Below are 5,509 nucleotides of genomic sequence, written 5' to 3'. Positions count from 1 at the left end.
GCTTCAGGTGAGAACTTGTGGCAGGAGCATAGGTCCAGGTGGTGAAGATGTGAGCAGCAATGGAACAGTGGAAGGCAGTGGTCCATGAGGCGGTGGCATCCAGAAAGACTGGAGTGCACCACTGTATCTTGGAGAGGGGAAGTGGGATTTGTGAGAAGGTGGACACTTGGGTCCCCAACATGGGCTCAGTGATTCAAATCCAGGGCACTGAGCTGGACATTGTGGTGCAGTAAGAGCCTCAGGGAGGCATCAGTGAGTTCCAGGCCTGTCAGGCAAAGTTCTGCCACACCCTGCAGCCACCCTCTGCTCTCTGTTTTTCCTGGTTTAGTGTCTGGTGGAAGCAGCAGCAGCTCACGAAGCTGTGAGTCTTTGACATCTTCAATCCAGTGGATGTCCAAGACCAGAAGTGATGGAAGTGGGGCCGAGCCTAGGGCTGAGACGGAGAGCCAGGAGCACCCGGAAAGCACCAACTCCTGCAGGCCTTGCAGTCGGTTCAGAAGCCACATGAGCTGCTTTTTGGAGACAGCTGTCCAGCTGATGTCCAGAGCATGAGGCTGGTGGTGAACAACTCCACTAACGTGAGCAGCGATGGAACAGCGGAAGGCAGTGGTCCGTGAGGCGGTGGCATCCTGCAAGATTGGCGTGCATCAGTGTATCTCAGAGAGGGAAAGTCTTAGCACCAGCGACTCCAAGTCTGGTAGACTCACATGAAGACCCATAGCTCTTGGGGTCCCAGATTCTGTAAGACATGAAGCCAGGCAGCTCGAGGCAGGAGGGGGTCGGATCCAGCAGCCAAAGGTAGAGTGTCAGGCTCTGGGCTTCCAGGGGTTGGGTGTACCACATGCTGCTCCAACTGTGGAGGCCCTGGTGATGGGGCAGGGGCCAGGTGAGCAGTGGTCCCCCACTGCTAGGGCATACAGCCCTCCATCCCCCAGGGTTCTCCTCCCCAGAGCTACCCTGGGCTGGCTGCCGTCCATTGCGAGCCTCCCCAGCAGCTTCTTCCTCACTAAGCAATGTGCCAGATGAGTCTGAGTCTGAGACAGAGTTCGAGTCTGAGGAGGACTAGGATGTATCAGGCACCCGCTCCAGCAGCTGTCACATCCCCTTAAAATGCTCCAGTTTTTCCCTCTGTAGTGATGGGGATGGCATTGCAGGTTCCTCAGCAGATGCCATAGCTGTCTTTAGTTTCTCCCATCTCTGGGGATGGAGCCCAGGGTGGCAGGATGAGAATGCCTAGCTCGGATTCAGAACGCTTGGGGGCAGAAGACCGGGGCTGTCTGGGTTCGCTTCACAGAGGAGGCAGGCATCTCCACCCACCTTCTTCAAGCGCCTCTCTCGGCCTCCTTTCACCTTTTTCCTTGGGGGTGGGGGCTCATTCCCTGCCTCTCTCAACTTGCGTTTGGTGGTTAGGCCAGCAGGTAAGGGTCCCTTTCTTCTCGGCAAAGGTGGTGGTGGTGGTGGTGGCAGCTCCTCTGTCAGCTTCCATCCACCACCTAGGTTAGTGCTTTCATTACCATTGTCAGCCCTAAGGCTGCCTGGATGGACCCCCACCTGCATCCTTGCTTGTTCATGCTTCCTGGGTACATCAGGGGCACTCTCAGAAGTTGGGAATCTCTGAATTAATAACACCCTCAGCCTTTTCCATCTTCAGGCAGCCAGGGTGGACGATCTCTTTGCAAATTGTACACTCCATGAGGCGCAAACCAAATTTCTCTTCCTCTCCTTCCACTGTATCCTCCATCCCTGCCTCCCCACACAAGAGGCACAGGTGCAGTGCACTGCCAAAACAGGCACAACTGCTTCATGCGCCCAGGCCAACTCCCCCCCCACCTGAACTTCTTCATGTCTTGGCAGAAGTGGCAATGCCTACACTCAGTTCGGACACAGGCATGGCAGCAGTGGCAGCCGATTCGGTGTCGTTGTGCTCAGGCTCCTGGTCCCAGGCTGCTCGACAACATTTGGGGTTTCAGCAACACTGAAGGCTCACATGTGTCCTGTGAGCCATCTCTCCATTCTTGGCTGCTCCTGGCGGGTCGGCGGCCATTGGCAGTGGGGGGGGGCGTAGGTGGACCTGGTTATGGAACTGACAGAACGTCGGCGTCCACTGCCCCCCCTCCAGGGCGATCGGCCCCTCTCAGTGGAGGCCGGAAAGGCAGCGAATACAGATAGGGAGTGCCATGGGTGAGGCCCTCCCATGGTCTGTGGTGCAGCCCTTCCAGGGGGAGGTACTGCTCTGGCAGGGCTCAGTCCCACAGTACCCCCTCAGACCAACAGGGGCTCCTTGGGCACAGGGTGCTCAGCTTCTGCCTGGGCCCCACTCAGTCCAGGGTACGAGTCTCAGCTCTCCACCCCCACCTCTCCCCAAAGCACCCAACCCTTAACTAGCTCCTTCCCAGCTCCAACTTGCAGTTACTTTCATTAAGGGTTCTTTTAGTTGGGTTGACACTAAGTTCTGCAGCCCTGCTTTATGTTACCACCAGGACAGGGAGCCAGATCTGCCCAAGTGCCTGCACTCATGCCTGTTCAGGGTTAGGGTTACTCTATGTACTCCCTATACAGATTAGCTATGAGGGGTGAGCACAGGCAAAAGTGTTTTGAGGCAAGATGACAAGTTCGGGAACCAAGTCTGTTGAAGTGCAAACTCAGTCCCAGTGTGAGCAAGGCCAGCCTGGACACCAGCCATGCTGTCATGCCTGGGAGAATCAGAGCTTGCACTCTGCTTTTCCCAACTGATTCTCTTCACGTCCTTGAGGGCCTGCCTGGTAACACCTATCCTATATAGGCTAGGAGTCTGTAGCGTGCTGGCTCTGATGCTGGCCTAGACAGTCCAGGCCATTGTATGTGGATGCACAGAGTGACCCACATACTTGAAAAGCTTCTTCACTCTAATCTGAATATGCTTGGGTGATTTCTGCAAAGAGAGGGTTTTAGTTTCCCTGTTCCATCATGCTGCCTCCTGATTTTCTGCACAGGGTCGCCTGCTCCAATGGTCAATGAGAAAGAAATGAAACACAACACGACCCACACTGTGCTGCTTCTTGCTTTATCTGCAGTACCTTGTGGTGATGTTTTGTTTATGATCTAATGAATAAAGCTTGCCTGAAGATCACAGTGCAAAGCTAGCCACAGGCACAAAATCCAGGTAGTGGTGTTATGCACCTTTAATTATAGAAGCCATACTAGTTAGTCATGGAATCCAGATGATGGTGGTACATACCCTTAATCTCAGCAGTGGGAAGACAGAGACAGATTGATTACTCTTTGTGCAAGGCCTCCCAGACCTACATGAAATTGATCCAGTCTAAAAGAGAAACAGAACTCACACAGAGGTGAACTCAGAATTTAGTATCCCATACCCTAATCCCAGCACTAGAAAGGAAGATAAGGCAGGAGGAGACAGGAGCTCAAGGAGTCTGAGGAGCAGTGCAGTTGGGAGTAGTCTGAGTTTCATGGATCGCCTCTTCAGTCTGAGCATTGGTGGAGGTAAGAATGCTCTAGTGGCTGACTGCTTTGCTTCTCTGACCTTCAGCTTTAACCCCAATATATTTCTCTGGGTTGTTAATGTTTATGTTACAGTACCTGGTACCCACCAATGCTTCTGGTGATATTGTTGCTGTTTGTAAGCTTTGCAGACTTGCATCAGTGTAGAACCTTGGTGTCTCCTTAAGTCCAATGTAATAGGTGTAGAAAATAATCACATCCTAAGAATGCCATAGGGAGTCAGTTGCTGGCACCACCATAGCACACAGAAGCACAGGCCCATCAAGATGATTCAGTGGTGAAGGTGGTCCAGCAGACATGTGTTAGTTTCCTGTGTCTGATACATGTGACTGTCCCCTTTGACAAAATATGCTTGTGCTCTACAGACAGTCTCAAAACTTCTGCATCTCCCTTGGACTTCTAAGAAAGGTTATTAAAGGGAAGGTGGCCTGACCTCTGACTGTCCCTTCCCATAATAGGTTTCTGTTTCAGCCAAAGGAAGGAAGCCTCCTGAGGGAAGGAAGGTCATTGCCTAGGAGCAAATGAGGGACTCAGCTAGGGGTAGGTGGTGGTGGCTAAGGCAGGGACTCTGGAATAGGGAAGGGCTGCCAAGCCTCCTCCAGAACTATCACGACAATCTGTCATCAACATGGCTATAGGCCTGCCTGATCCAGACAGTTCTTCACTTCCCAGGTGATCCTAGATTATGTCAGGTTGACAGTAGAAACTGACCATTAAGGGGTCTCTGTCAGAAATGAACTGGTTCAAGTATTTATGACTGGAGCAGGGGCAGAGTGCCTGAGGGCACAGTCATATGCCCACAGAGCTGCTTGCAGTTCCAGGGAGGGGCTGGGGTTGGCCAGGAGCTGCTTTTTGCTAAAGGTTTAGGGCCTTTGCAGAAATTACATCCCAGTGAGGTGCAAGCAGGGAGATCAGGAGTTTAAGGTTATTCTTGGCCACATGGGGAGATTCAGACCAACCTCGGCTACATGAGACCCTATCTCAAACAACAAGAAAACAAAATAAAAAATTTTGTTTTTCCAGTTGGGAATGAGCAAACTCCATGAGCTGGGCTAGGATTTTCTCATGTGAATCATTGAAAGCAGTATTTCTGCTGAGTCAGTCAGGGATCAGAACCTGCCTGGGTTTAAACAGGGTCCACACCTAACAGTCACTCTGACCCTTAGTGGATATATGCAGGCATTTTCTTTGGATTTTGGCCTTTAGTGGATACAGTCAGAGCTTCTGGTTGGGACCTTGGTGTCAACATGACACCCTGGATAGGACTTCACTAGCCCAGATGTAGCACTATTAAAGTTAAAGACCTATTTTTTATTTCATTTTGTCATTGTTGGCAGTTGTTACTGGCTTCTTGGCACATGTGACATCAGAGAACAGCTTTGTGGGGTCCATTTTTTCTTCCATATTCAGAAAGTTCCAGGGATAGATCAAATCTTAAGGTTTGCCAGGAAAGCACCTTTATATGCTCAGCCAACCAGCCAGTGAAACCATCCCTCCTTTTTAGACACAACCATGAAGTTTCTATATATCTGAGGATATCGGTGAATTCCTCAATGCTGGGTTGACCTTAAGAAAAGACCTACTAACTTCATAGGTCCAGGAGGTTGGAGGGACTGCTGTCATCATTCTAGCTGAGTTTGTAGAAAATGAAGTTTCTTGGTTTCTCTGTGTAACAAATACCAGCTGTCCTGGAAATTTTCTTTGCAGACCAGGAGAGCTGGCCTCGAACTCACAGAGGTATACCTGCCTCTGCTTGAATACTGGACTAAAGGTGTGTGTGATGCAATGCTTGGCAGTAATTTGTTATTCTAAAAAGAGACTTTGGGGAGGTAGAGAGATGGCTCAGCAATTAAAAGCACATGATGCTCTTACCTAGGACCCAAGTTCTGTTCCCAGGGTAAGCATCTGGCAGCACAACTGTTGCAGTTCCAGCTTGAGGACCCGATGTGAGGAGCCGCCCTCGCTATCGCTATCGCCATTAGAAGATGGCGCTGACATCTGCTGTCAG

At 51.1% G+C, this 5,509-nt stretch overlaps 1 pseudogene; it reads right to left on the bottom strand.

The window, feature by feature from the left end:
• Positions 1-5: 5 nt before the first annotated feature.
• LOC121138206 lies at positions 6-1,988 on the bottom strand (annotated as a pseudogene).
• Positions 1,989-5,509: the final 3,521 nt, after the last annotated feature.

The sequence above is a fragment of the Mesocricetus auratus genome, unplaced genomic scaffold, assembly GCF_017639785.1.
Source record: "Mesocricetus auratus isolate SY011 unplaced genomic scaffold, BCM_Maur_2.0 contig_3573_pilon_obj, whole genome shotgun sequence".
NCBI classification, from domain to species: Eukaryota; Metazoa; Chordata; class Mammalia; order Rodentia; family Cricetidae; genus Mesocricetus; species Mesocricetus auratus.
Note: the sequence above shows the minus strand (reverse complement) of the source record. Positions and strands in the feature narration are given on the sequence as shown.